At 45.4% G+C, this 14,171-nt stretch overlaps 1 protein-coding gene across 3 annotated transcripts in view; it reads right to left on the reverse strand.

Annotated features, from left to right (window-relative positions):
• MST1R (macrophage stimulating 1 receptor) overlaps positions 1-14,171 on the reverse strand; it is a 524,743-nt gene that overhangs the window by 325,917 nt on the left and 184,655 nt on the right. The gene's annotated exons all lie outside the window — the stretch shown is intronic.

A 14,171-nucleotide genomic window follows, 5' to 3' on the forward strand; every position in this document is an offset into this window, starting at 1 on the left:
ATATTTAAATAATCCACCCTCTGACCCAAAAAGGCTTTTTACCTCAAGCCTTAAAAAGCGGCAAGACTTGAGAAATCAGCACTGACAGAGGACACATTTATTTTAACACCACTAACCCATGTGTTGGCCCGTTGTGAACAAGATCACACATATCCAGGCCGGATATTTAGACATGGTCACTTTGAACAGGCCTCCCCCTGCCACCAAGTTTCGCCTTTATGAAAGGAGAAGGCTAGCCTGGCCAGGCTGGCTACTAAGTTGTACCCTGCAGTGCTGCTTCGCACTGGCCCCAGGACTTCCCAATAGCCACCTCCAAACTTAGTGAGGTACCTTGATTATTTGGCCAACTGCTGTATCTATAACCACCAGAACAATTTGGAAAAATCCATGCATTATCAAGGTAGTACACAAAAGGCCATTGCACTCCCTTATAGAGACCCATAGACCGCAAATGAGAAAGTAAGCAATCATAATCTCTACAGTGTTATGTGTACAACTTAAGTTTTACAATTTAAGCTTATTGCACAGTTGATCTTTCCCTAGAATTCCATGGTTGCAAAAACATATCCCAAATTGTAGAATTTAAATCTTCATTCAATTCATATTTTTGCATCCAGTTGCTCCTCTTGTGCAACAGACTGCAAGCGAGTCGTGTGGTAAATCAGACAGACCTGAGGACATGTGTAAATACCACTTTTATTTAAAATGAAAGAAAACCTTCTCTAAACCATACCCCCATGATGTGTTTGCTGCTCTAAAAAACAAATGAGTGCTCGTCAGGATGTCAAACAAGTAAATGCCTCTACCCAAAGCCCAAATGATCTTCAAATCTGTCCCACCACCAGGAAAAGAAAGACAATCTAAGTTGTACTTAGATTAGGGTTGCTCTCCTCCTGGGCTTACTCAGTGGTAGTTGGTTTGCTGACCCCCACCAAAGAGTTTGCAATAAGAAAGAAAAATGTCTTAATGGTATTTTATCACAGTGATGGCTGTATTAGCTAGTCCAACTGTACTGGTGAGACCCGCGGCCGGCCCATAGAGTCGGGGTTTGCTCCGAAGTACTTTAAGACGAGATAGCAGCACTTTGAGATGGATGGGGGTGCAGATTTATTACTCCAACACCAATCAATAAGGACAACTCAACGGTTTGGCAAAGGGAGTCAGTTTAATGACAAGTACAAAAAACGGGGAGTGATGGAAATCAGCAGTGATGCGATCATCCGTCTCGCTTCAAGTCCAATGAACTTCAGAAAAACATTGACATTTATGCTTAAAACTCGTCATCATCGACGTGTAGCACTCAAAACTTAACATGCTATTCTATTCGCTAGGAAAAGGTAACTTTCATATAGGTACTATATCTGTATATGGTAATGGAGTGAGGGGATTGGCTAAACACTATCAGGTGGGCGTCGAAGACCTTCCTTCAAAAATGACTACTGTAGACATCACTAAAAGCACAACGTCCCATTGGTTCTGCTAACTATAGGACCCTAGATTATTTGGTCCCTTGTGATTGGGTTGGCATCAACCTCATGCATAAATATCCACTTTGCTTAGCACCGTGCAGAATGGTCAGCCAGGTGCAGGGTGCCCCCCAGTTCACCCGGCCTTCCTTCAATCAATCATTACTTTAGTGGCTATGTGTCAATTAGTTCACTGTGGTTGGCCTCGAAACTGCATCTTCTGTCTGGAAAACTTCTGATATCTCTTGCTTGGGCGGATGCCAGGCATAGGTGTGAACTTGTGCTGCTCTTCGCTCGGCTGGTCACATGATGCAGACACTGAATTTGTCTAGTTTCTTGCAATTTCTGTATTTGATTCTCATTCAGCTTGCCACCTGCCTACGCCTTCTTATCTTGACCATTCAAAGACATGATATTCTGTTCTTAAATTTCAATTATGTGATGCTACTGTTCTTTCCTTCTATTGGTATGACCTCGGATCTACTGGCACGAGTTTCATCTGCCGAGTTTCAAGTCAGCCGTATCTTCTTGTTTTGCGAGAATATGAATCTCGTCTTGTTTGGCTTCTAGTAACCTGAGTTGATTCTGCTTTTCGTGCAAAGTGGACTTGCACTTATAATACTGTGCTTCGTTTTGGAGGTAGATTATGTATATGGCGCTTGCCGCTCTATTCTTCTACTTAGCATAGCAAGCCGCACAGTTTTCTTAGCTTTCTTGCAGTTTCAAGCATATGTACAGGCGTTAACTGGTTGGATATCTTCATCCTGGTTACAGCTTCATTCTCTTACATTTAGACATCATCTTTAATCATAGGTTCACGATATCCTTATTCATGGCGTTTCGTCTCTTTGTGTCATTCTTTGGTCGTCATATCTTATCTGCACGTTAGTCCGGGCCCTCGTGACGTCACTTTGTCTTTCATTAAGGCCTTTTTGGTTTCTTCCGGGACGGTACTAAGGCAATCTTCATTTTGTCTCATTTGCTGGTAGGGTTTTCTCAATGGATACCTTTCTGTCCATGGTTTCCTGGGTATTGGGACTTCAATAGGTGTTGTTCTTCTGATGGGTACTGGGCAGCGCCCTACTGCAGCTCTCTGCTGGTTTATTTGCTCATCATACATCACATATTTTGGTGTGAACATTCCTGGTACATCAAAATGGGCGATGGGAGTGCAGGCTTCATTTGGGACCTCCACTACACAACTAGTTATTGGTTTTCCCCCTCCTTAGTACTCTATTAAACATAATGAGTTCCTCTGATCTGTGGCCATCTGTATTTAGAAAATACCAATCTGTTCTTGTTCAGATATTTCTGTTCTTGGTCTCGGGTAGGTCAGGGGCTTGTTTAACTCATCTTGGGTTCTGGCTTTGGTAATAGTTTCTCTCAAACCTCCTGGGTTCTTCTAATTAGCCCCATCTGAGCTATGGCCTGCTGGGCCCAGCACTGGTTGCGGATTCTCTTGCGGTTTCTCCTACCACCTCGTGGGGTCCTCTGGTTATTAGCCCCATCTGGGCTATGGCCTTCTGGGCCCCACTTTGGTTGCTGTATATCTTGTAACTTCTCTTAGCAGCTTCAGAGGTCCTTTGGGCTACAGTATTGTCTCACCGCCCTCCGCCCACTATTTGCACAACACTGCGTACCTTTGGTCCAGTGGTTGTGTTCAGTCATGGAGGCAGTCTCCTTGGTGTTCTCGTCCTTGCACCGGAATGGCACATTTGGCTGCTTCACCTCTGTCCTTTCCTCTGGGGTTGGTGGAACAGGATATCAGTTTGTCTTCTGTCCTGAGAAGCGGCTTCCTCGCCTGGCTGTCCCGGGCTCAGCGGGGTCTCCACCGCCAGTGAAGAGAAATCACTCCCCAGGCTGCTTTGGGTCACCTGATCACCATGCCGGGTACGTGGCTCACCCTTTGGCTCCTCCTGGAGGGGGGTGGGACTTTGTCCTTTGCACGACAGCGCATGACAGCGCCTCCTCGTATCTTGGCTGATCTTCTAGTTTAGGCCTTCCTTGGACTGGAGGGAGAGCTCCCATTGGTTCTCAGATTTAGACTGAAACAGATATATGTCAGAGACCAAACCATCCACCTTAAAGGGGCCCTGCACATGGCTAGCCTGCTCAGTTCACATATACCCCATGAATGCAATTTCCAGTTCGAGCAAGTGAAAAGGAATCCCTGATTCAGCATTCCGTGTGTGTGCGTGTGTGTGTGCGTGCATGTGCGTGCGTGCGTGCGTGCGGTGGTGGTGGTGGTGGGGGGGCGAGTGGAGGAGAGGGTGAAATGCAGCAGTGGGACAATATGTGCCCTTTTTCTGGTGTCGCATAGCAGGCTCTACTTCCTAGTCCTAAAGGGGGTGGTTCCTTCTTAAGGAGGAGATAAATTCCCTGGATTCGTCACAGTTGCCACTGCACCATTGCCTACTCAGCCCCCACCATCATGTTATGTTAAAGGATATATATACCACACACTATCACCACCCTGGTGGATCTGAACAGCAAGAGGGTCGGTGTGGGGTGAAAGTTATTGGGACTGAGTGGGGGAAAAAGTGCAAGAGAGCTGTGATGTGCTGTTGGCAGCTTCAGTTTGGTTTACACTGTTCGCTAGGTGTAGGTGTGAATTTTCGGTCATCATTGCACAATGTCAATATATGCAACGGCACAGGGCATACATGGTAAGCGTTGTGCTCCTGCAACATTCCCACAGCTCTCCTACCACCGTGGCATAATTTTAATGGTTTGAAAAGCATGTGGTCAGTTAATTGAGCCATAGGCCGATCTGTTGATGCCCCACACCGACTTCTTAAAAGAGGACCAGCTTCCATCCGAAACTGAAAGCTACTCTGCATCAAAACAAATCATCACGATTCAATTTGGGTAAAACCAGGCCCGACATATCCTGAGATAATTTCTACCTGCAGACAGAGAGCATGGCACTGCAGCACATTTTGTGGATTTTGATGCTGTAGCTAACAAGTGCTTGACTAAAGCCCTGTCTTATCCTCAAAAGACCAAAACAGACCTAACATCCAAAAGAAAAGAAAATAGAAAACATACTTTGTGTTAGTTCCGCTCCGAGGAGTCTGAAAAATGAAATGTGTGAAGATTGCGAGATGCACTTCTGGGTGCACGCTCCGCAGGCCCAGCCTAGCACGCGCTCCCTTTCAGGTAGCAACACGTTCCACCTGCTGCACCATTGGAAGCTAAGAAGGCAGAAGAACCGGTGCACCCATTGCCTAGGATTATTCAACCTGGCCAGGCCCGGAAGCAAAGGAGGAGTTCCACGCCAGAAACAACAAAGCACCAAGAAAACAACCACAGAGAAAAATGTGGAGTCCCTGTCAGATCTTTACAAATTGCCCTATGGTTTGAAATCTTCCCAGGCAGCCGGAGCAACATTGCCCAGCCTAGAAATGATCCCCAGGCAAGGATTTTGCAAGACTGCCACTGAATGCGCCAGGTTTTACCCCCTGCCTAGGATACATTAGTGTCAAATGAAATTTACCAAGAGGAATTACACGGAGTAAAACAAATGTCCTCAATGGTGTAACTGGAAAAGCCCCAACAAGCACAGGAGCCAATGATCTAGCAGAAAGGAAAAGGGAACGAAAACTGTTACTGATCCTAAACTACCCTTCGGAAGGGGGGGGGGGTGCATACGCAGAGTTTATCTCCTACTCTCACTGTGGGTGAGTACAAAGAAATCACCCAATCGGGGTTTCAAGAGCACATTTACTTTTCAGAGAAATATTATAATAATTTAGCATTTAAATAGCGCTTCGAACTCTCAGGCATCTGAGCCAGCTTATCATCTGACAGTGTTTGGTGGTCATTTATCGAGCTCAGAAGGATGAAAGGTTGAGTTTGGCTCTGCCGGAATTCGAACCTGCGTCAGCAGGCTCTGCACAGAGGTATAAACAAGCGCTCTGCTCTCTGTGCTATCGGACCGTCTGGCTGGAGAAAGCGCAGGAACAAAACAAACACACGAGGCTGACTGTTAAGAGTAGAACAAATGTCTGCGGAGAAATTACAGCAGAAAAACAGAATCCCCACAATACTTGGAAAAAACACCTAGGCACATGGGCTATTGGAGCAAAACACGCCTCCACAAAAGATGAACAGGATCGAAAGGTTTACAGGCATAAAGCAAACCACCACATAAGAACTCCAAGACCAGAGCAAACGTACCCAGAGCAATTGCAGGAGCAGAGCAGGCATGCACAAACATCCACTCACAGACTCGGCACACATGCTTCCATAATCTTAGACACGCTAACGTTTTCTGCCCACCAATGCAGATTTGATGCACGGCACCGTGCAAATGTAAGCACAGACTGGGTAAAGAGAAACCGAATGGGGAGTAACACTACCCCTGACCCCAAGTCAGAGAAGAAGACCAGCCATGCCAAGGAGGGAAGTCGTCCATCCTTCATCCGAGCCTGCTTAAGCCGCGTCCTGACCACTCCTCATACCTGCCTGAACACGGTAGCTGAATGCCCCCCTACTAGTCTGCCATGTGTGCCACCTCCGACACCAAGGACAGGGAATAAGGCTTCCAGCTTCATGGTTGTCCACCCGGTTATCCTGGGCTGTGTTAAGTATGCATCAGAAGAGGTGGGCCTATCTTATTCCATCCCTCCCAAACAGGGACTCACACACCACAGCGCCTAATACCAGGGAGTCCGATACCTTTGCACTGTCCAAGAATCTAGAAGCATGTCGATGTTATGCATGTGCAAACACAGCAAACTGCAACTAACGTCTCAGGGCGAGTGGCAGATGGATACACCCTTTCTTATGCAACTTAAGTGCAATTATGCTGGAACCTCGCTGCATGCGGTTAGGGTTTAAACGGGGGCGCGGGGCGAGCCCTACAGCCCCCATTAGATGGGAGGGAAGCAGAGCACTAGGCCCCACTAGAATAACCTGTAGCAATACACAGTCACCTAAGAGATTGAAGGCTCATCCTATTGTGCACATGCACAGGCTTGAGGTGGTGGAGTTGGAATACTTGCAAAAAGCATGCATTCTCAAAATACAAGGCTGTAGGCCTTCATCTGCAGCAATAGTGTGGCTGGAGTGTGGACAGCTCTGAATTCTGCTACCATAATGCTGCACATCGTCATCAGAACCCTGGCAAGATCCGGTTAGACATCAGAGAGTATTTCCACAAGAGCCAATTGGCCAAGGCTAGTGAGGTGGACCATAACCCATATATTCGTAGAGAGACTCCTCCCCGGCATGCACACTATTACCCCCATGCCGAAACCAGAAACTTGAAAAGCTTCTCTAAAACCCATAGAGGGGGAGCCAGTTCTGTGTCTGCTAAATCCAAGTGAACCAAATGAACCCAAGTGTACCCAATCATTGACATCTCAACTCCCGGGTGAGTGAAAACACCAACTACTAAGGTGAGAAAAAGGTTACAGCAGGTCAGGGGAAGGTTTTCACAGATTCACAAAGCGTGGTGTGGTGGTGAAAGCACTGTGCCAAAATGGGGTGGAAAAACAGGGAAACGTGCGTTCAAAGTGACCATGATGAAGCATGAAAAAAGGAGGACTGACCGCTCAGATGTACTTCAGTTTGTCATCCGACTTCAAGCAGCAGATGTAGCTTAATTGCTAAGGGACAGACTGGCTGGGCTTTTTGTAATTGTAATTGGTTATTTATATCACGCTTAATACCCAGAGGTTTCTAAGCGCGGACCAAGGGATCGACCTGGGTTGCTCCGTGTCATCGTGCTTCCAAGGCGAGCACGTTGTCCCTGAGCTATCCTCCTGAGACAAAAATAATTTGCATTTATTTAGCGCTACTAACCCTCAGACATCGTAAGGATGAAAGGCAGAGTTTTGCCCTTCTGGGATTTGACCTGAGTCGACAGGCTCTGCACAGATGTCAAAGCGAGCCTCTACTCGCTGTGATATCTGACCAGTTTATGGTACCAGGGGTACGGCACCAGACTAAGTCCAAATACCATGGCAAAATGTGACTGCATTCTCCCTCTTTTTTACTGTAGTTTTTAATACATTACCAAATACGATAAAGACCCGATCCCAGGCAAGTCTGTTCCCATATATTTTTTCTGATATCAACTACCATGGAAATACTCAAACATGCAATGCTGCACAGAGGACCAAAACTTAACTGTCTCTACTTTCGGTGCCACGCTTTTTGCCACCTCCTCCACCATCAGTTTGTCAGACTATGTGGGGTCTGCGAGTGCTGGAACATCTTTTGGTTGTCTTTGCCACTGTCCCGCTAAAAACGAAGAAACTTTTCCAAAAGATGCATGCCTCATCCGCACTTGCAGGAACCACGCCTAGCCAGTGGTCGAAGTGTACGAAAAGAAGGTGTGGAACTTTGTTCCGTGCTGTCCTAACCCGGCTCCCCACAAACACCTCCGCCATACCCCCTCGAGCACCGAATACAAACCCCAAAAGAAATGCACCTGTTGTTTAAGGGAACGTTCAATGCAGTGCACTGAAGTGAAAGTTTCAAGTTCTTCCTACACTTATTTTAAAACGAAACTATTCCAGAACAATTTCCTTTTAAAATAAAGTATAGGAACAGTAAAATGTAATCTAAAAAAGGAGAAGAGCACCACTCCCAAAATCTCCCGCCCATTTCGACCACTGCGCCTAGCAGAGCTAACTATTCTTCGATGAAAAATCTCACCAGTGCTACATTCCAATAGTCTATACAAAAGAACATTTTGCATCAGGTTTTTCATTCAATATTTCTCAATTCAAATAGGAAATGGGAGCAAATCTCCAACCTCCCTTAAAAGCCCCCAGGCCAAAAGTCTACAGCTGTATTTTGGGATTTGGATAACATTGTTCTGCGTATCTTATTTGATCAGCAGTTTACACACTCAGCCAATTAATTTCCATCCGTTTATCCTTTAAACATGAAGTCACGTGGCTTCAATATTCCCATGTCTTTATTTAAAACATTTCTTCTGATCAAGTCACTACTCATCCGTGAAAATGTAGAGATTTTGTATCGAGATCCTACAGAAATGAAACAGAAGATCAGAAAAAAAATTCACATCTACCTCGTCAAACAGCTTTGCTGCAATCCCCGAACCCTCGTGTGTCTGAGGTTGGAGAATTTATTTATATCCAACATATTTTTAATACTAAACCATGCTGTGTAATATGCTACCAATATCCGACATATAAAATCTTGAACCGCTCTGGATGATGACGTCGTCGCTCAGGGTTCTTGCTTTTCTAAAGGTACGGCCATACACTAAAAAAGCTTCTTTTCTGAAGAAATCTCTAATCCTGGATTTGATATCCCTCCTTGCATGTCTCCTAAACTACATTTTGGCCAATAGAGTTCATTAAGAGTTCAAACCAGACCCTCTTATTAAAGAATGATAATCTTTTGAACTCATCTCTGATAGAGTGTATGTAAAACATAATTCAGGCTTTACTAACAAAGCGCACTCCTGGAATTAGTGATATGATATACGACTTGTGGGCGATGGGCAGGCGTCTTTAGTGCCTTCAGGAAATATATTGTCAGAGAAATGGTTAAACTACCTTTCAGCATTAGACGTAGAAACCAACACGTTCACAGAACTGAAATTCATTCTAATTTTGTATTGGCCAGCATTAAGAGTTGGTTGAACAGACATGGCACGGGGGACCTACAGTTTCACACCGAGTATAGACATTGTCAGATTATCTCACCTGCAGTGATTCACCCACACCTATGTATCGTAGGGTGCAAAATGTCTGTTAGGTTACTTCCTACAAATGAATACGTGCAGCAATATTGACAATGTAATTCATTCTCAAAAACAAACCAATGTTGTGTGCTTATCTTGCATAAATACGTCTTCCACCTTTCGGGGTCATATCAGAAAAGAGTGGGGAGATTCAATCATTCATTAACAGCCTGGCAGTATGGTACCCTAAATTGTTTGAAAGGGAACATGGAGATGAAGAGGGAGCTGAAAGCTTCCCATCATTCCACCAGAGCCAATGGTAAAGTGTGCACTAAACCCTGAGTTCATCCAGCAGTCACTTCTAAAGAGCTCTAGCGTGTGGTTATGTTATGCAATGCCAAGTCAGCAGGATTCATGTGATGTGGTTCTGTCCGGGCCAAGGCTTTGTGAGTCGGGGTCTCAAAAGGTTTGAACCTATGGCCTCGAGAATCAGGCCTTGCCTTGCTGCTTGTGCATAATGAAATCCGGGCTTGCATTGTTCACTGTGCATAATGGAACCAAGCAGTGTAATGCTTACCGGGCACTAGAGAATGATCAACTGTAGGCCAAGCGGGACATGATGGAAGCAGCCACTGCATTACTGGTGTGGCCTAATGTGGCATATTGGAATCAGGTATTGAAGTGCTAACTGGGTAAAATGAAACTGGGGTCTGTTGTGATAGCGTAGCATAAAACAGAATTAGACTTTCTAATATGGTTAATGCGGTCTGGGTATACTATTGTTGGTGTTTAGTTTGCTTTACAATCACAGCCAAATGTGCAAAGTTTATATATAGGGGAATTTCAGGAATCCCCCCACCATTTTACCACTACTGTGGTGTAGTACTGGCAGCCACTGTCAAATTGTAGTCCTACTTTTATGTCGGTTGCCTATCCTGCTTTTTTTTTTGGTCGGATGGTGTGTGGAGGGCGATCTGGTCTCCCTACCCTTACTAATTGCAGCACTCGTCAATATATAGCCACAAGGTTTGTAGGGAAACTAGCTCGAGGCAACTATGGGGATAGCAAATCAGCACCATCCTATGCAAGCCCTTTATGTAAACCTCATACACAGGAGGAGTAGGTTATGCATTCACCGTAGTCAAGAATGAGTTCAGCTCCTCTTCCTGCAGTTCTGTAACCAAGATAAGTCATCTCGGGTGTTTGTCTGTGACTGGGCAGACCGAAACAATGCTACCCATGCTTGCCTTTAATGGAATCTACTTAATATGATATATGAGGAGTAATTTATAACGTGCCTGTACACAAGTGTTTCTAGGCGCGACAAGACAAGGTAGGGAGACATGGGGAGGACGAAACAACAATCTTAATAGGCTTTGTGTCATTCAGATCGTGCAAGTGCAGGGGATGGGGGAGAATTGCCAGAGGGATGAAGAAAGGCAAGTGCAGCCGGGGCAGCCAGCTATGGGAAGTGGGGGGGAGAGGCAAAACAAATAGACAGCTGTAAATAAACATACAACCAATATATTTTAATTGTCTGCATGCCAAGTACACTGAGTGACAATCAACACAATAGAGCCTTGCAGGTGAAGCATGGAGATGCTGATTGAGCAGAGTGTGCCTATTTAGAGGAGTCTACTCTTGACCTACAGCGCCCTTTGCTGTCCAGCGTTTGCTTCCGATACTAAACTATGCCTGACTCAATGGCTACCACTCCAGTACTCGCCAGCTCTTTGGCCAACATCCCAGTGGGTTACAGTCAATCAACAATAACGCACGAACAATAGGTTACTGGCTAAACTGAACCACATAGTTGAACATAATGTGGCATGGTGAGTATTGCCTAGGACATGGCTCGGAGCTTGACATTTCATGATGTTTAAACGCCTGGTCCCAGCTCAGAGTAGGACTCAATCAGTACATCTTTCCGATCTGGTGACTCAGGGCAGAAAGTTCAGGTTAGCCACCAAAGTGCCACCCAACAGGGAACATGGGTGGCTCTGTGTTTTATAAAGGGAGGTTTTAGGAGGCTAATAAAATGTATGTATATAAAAGTACATTTTATTCATTTATTTTCCTTTTGAAGGAGTGTGCTAAACCTTTGGGCATCTAGGCGCTGGTAACAGACATGAATGGAACATTAGGTAGGTTACAGACATGGGAGTGCTGGGAACATACAGTATTTGGACAAGTGTGCTTTGACCTTTTTCTTACCAAAGGGTAGGAAGGTTCATTTCGGAGGTAAGGTGGTAGATTGTTTCAGAGGTTGGCTGCTACCACCGGGAAGCTGGCAACCCCAGGCTCCTTTGTATTTGAATCTCGGGATGAAGAGGCAGTGACTGAGTGTAGAGCTTAGAGGTCTAGCAGTGGTGCGTATGTTTCCGCTAGGTACAAAGGGGCGTTGTTTGACAGACAGCGATGAGTAACAGAGGATTCTGAATTTAATTATTTCGCGGACAGGGAGCCAATGGAAAGATCTCGTAGCTTCAGAGATATCATCATGCTTACTCCAGTCCAACGCGGCCCGGAAAACATTGTTATGTGTGACCTAGAGCCTGCTTAGGTTTTTTTTAGATGTACGGCACAGCAAGGCGTGGCAATAATCCAACTTTGATCCTTCATTGAGTCATTCCTGACCATACAGCAGCAGAATATGCTACAGTGAACAACAATTTGTAATAGACACCTTACAAACATTTTGGGGAAGTAATGAGGTTTCAGAGAAGCGAGGCGTGGCACTAGAGAGATAACCATGGAGCAGATCAGTGTCTATGGACAATTTGAACAGTTACATCTTTAGACCTCTGAGGAAGGACCTCACTGGTGCATTGTATACACCTTCACCGAGATCTAATATGGCTCACACATGGACAGACCTGCTTGAAACACTCTTCTTTTCGCGAGATGACGCCCTTGGACATTTTCACACTGCAGCTCCTATAGCGTCAAATAAGGACCTTGGATATTCAAGGTTTCGTTTTTAAGCTCTGCTACTATTGTTCAGAGTCGAGATATCCTGGTACAGATGCCTGCTTTGCACAGAAGTACATTTTTCGTTTTACCATCGTGTGAAGTGCCCAGCACTTTGATGTCTGCCACACACACTTTTTTACCTCTAAGTCTCAGTAGGCGAATCCGGAGCGGATATCACAGATCTGCATGAACAGAAGATCATATAGTTAAGCATGAAATTGTGTGCAAGGAACTCTTAGAATTGTATGTTGAATGAATTCGGGAATACCGTGAAGATATGCAGGTACAGCAGGTGATATCTCTCTCTCTCCCTCTCTCCCCCTCTCCCCCTCTCCTCGTGCATTCTGATCTTGTACTTTCTATTCGGTTGAGGTCTCTTGTCTTTTCCCCTGCTCATCTTGCGTTTAGTACAGTGATATGCAGCTTGCAGTGGTATCGCTTCAATACTGATTGGAATATGCTTTTCTAATTATTTAAATTCTTGCTGTAAATCAACATGATCTGTGAAATTTTTCGGCCTTCTTTTTACAACAATACCATGTGTTTGGAAAAGAAAAGGAGGACATGATTTTACATATAGTGCTCTTTGGTGCCCAGCAGTTGCTTCTGCTACGAAACTATGTCCGACTCAATGGAGCCTACACCAATTCTCGACAGCTCTTTGGCCAACATTCCACTGGGCTATTAGAGTCCATCAACAATAATTTATATAGCTTTCACGGCCCAGCTGGGGGGCAGACATGGGGTGCGGGCCTCAGCTCGGGCTGCAGGCTGTTAAAGCCCATGTCCGCCCCCAGCCAGCGCGTGAAAGTTATTTGCTGGGGTGCAGATAGATCGTTTTACTTTTTTTTCAACCGACGTGAGATCAGCTCTGGGCGAGCCCATCTCCCGTCGGAGAAAAAAAAAAGTAAAATAAACGCCCGCCGCCATTGAAACGGAAAAGGGCTTAGTTCCCTTTTCGGATGATGGCAGCCATGGAAAACATGTTCCAAAATGGACACCATCAGAAAAGGGAAGCAGTCCCTTTTCTGTTTCAATTGCGGTGGCCAGACGGGAGGCGATAGGAGACTGGAGCATAAGGTTCTGGTCCCACAGGTATGCTGGTGTGGACGGGTAGGGGAATTAGGTGATTTGGGGGGAGGCAACAGTGACAGCTTCCCTGTTGCCTCCCCAGGTTAGAAAAAATAAAGAAAGAAAAGGGCCACTTGGGGAAGAGCCTCGGGTGGCCAACATCAGGCAGGGATTGTGTATTCTCATCCGCTGTTCCGGCCACCTGATTGTTCATTCGCACCCAGGGAGGGCAAGACAACCAATGTGTCCACTGGCTAAACTGCACCATATAGGTAAGGGAATGAGGGATGACATGACTCTGAGATTGGAATATCCTGATGTTTGACGATACCTGTACCAAACAACAGTGTGGTGGGCACTCAAAAAGACAGTATTTAACAATGTTCTAATGAAAGGGCTAGAAAACATTCTCACATTGTTACAGAGGTGGATGACTAAGGGGATGACATAATGAGGTTTACCCTTTGACCTCCAACAATAATTAGATCCTTGGATTGGATTAGCAGAGCAGTAGAGATCCTTGCTCTGCAATATTGGCTCATGGAATTGGTGCAACAATACAGATACATTCACCTCTGAATCTGGTTGGCTCATGGAGTTGGCTTACTGATGCCGGGCCTTTTTTCCTCTAAGACTGAACAGCTGGGGGATCAGAAGAGAGTCACGGAACCTCTCACTTATGGCTCCATTTCATTCCATCGCATGTTTTTTTTCGCAGCATTTTTTGCCGCAGAATTCTTGCAGCAAAAGCTCATGGATTTTAATTATTTTTGGGAGGTTACCCCCCAAACAACCCCTTCCCACTGATTTGAAATCTAGTCCTGAAACACGCAGAAAGCTTATATCCCTCTACCCACCCCCCATATTTTTCGATCGAGTTGTTTTGCAGTAAAAAATCTGCAGCAAAAAATGCTACGAAAATAAACTGCGATGAATGGACGTCGTACCTCACTTATAACTGAATAGGCTCTTGTCAGGTGGTAGGCAACGATACA

This window comes from Ambystoma mexicanum, chromosome 2p, assembly GCF_040938575.1.
Source record: "Ambystoma mexicanum isolate Mex_15411 chromosome 2p, UKY_AmexF1_1, whole genome shotgun sequence".
NCBI lineage: Eukaryota > Metazoa > Chordata > Amphibia > Caudata > Ambystomatidae > Ambystoma > Ambystoma mexicanum.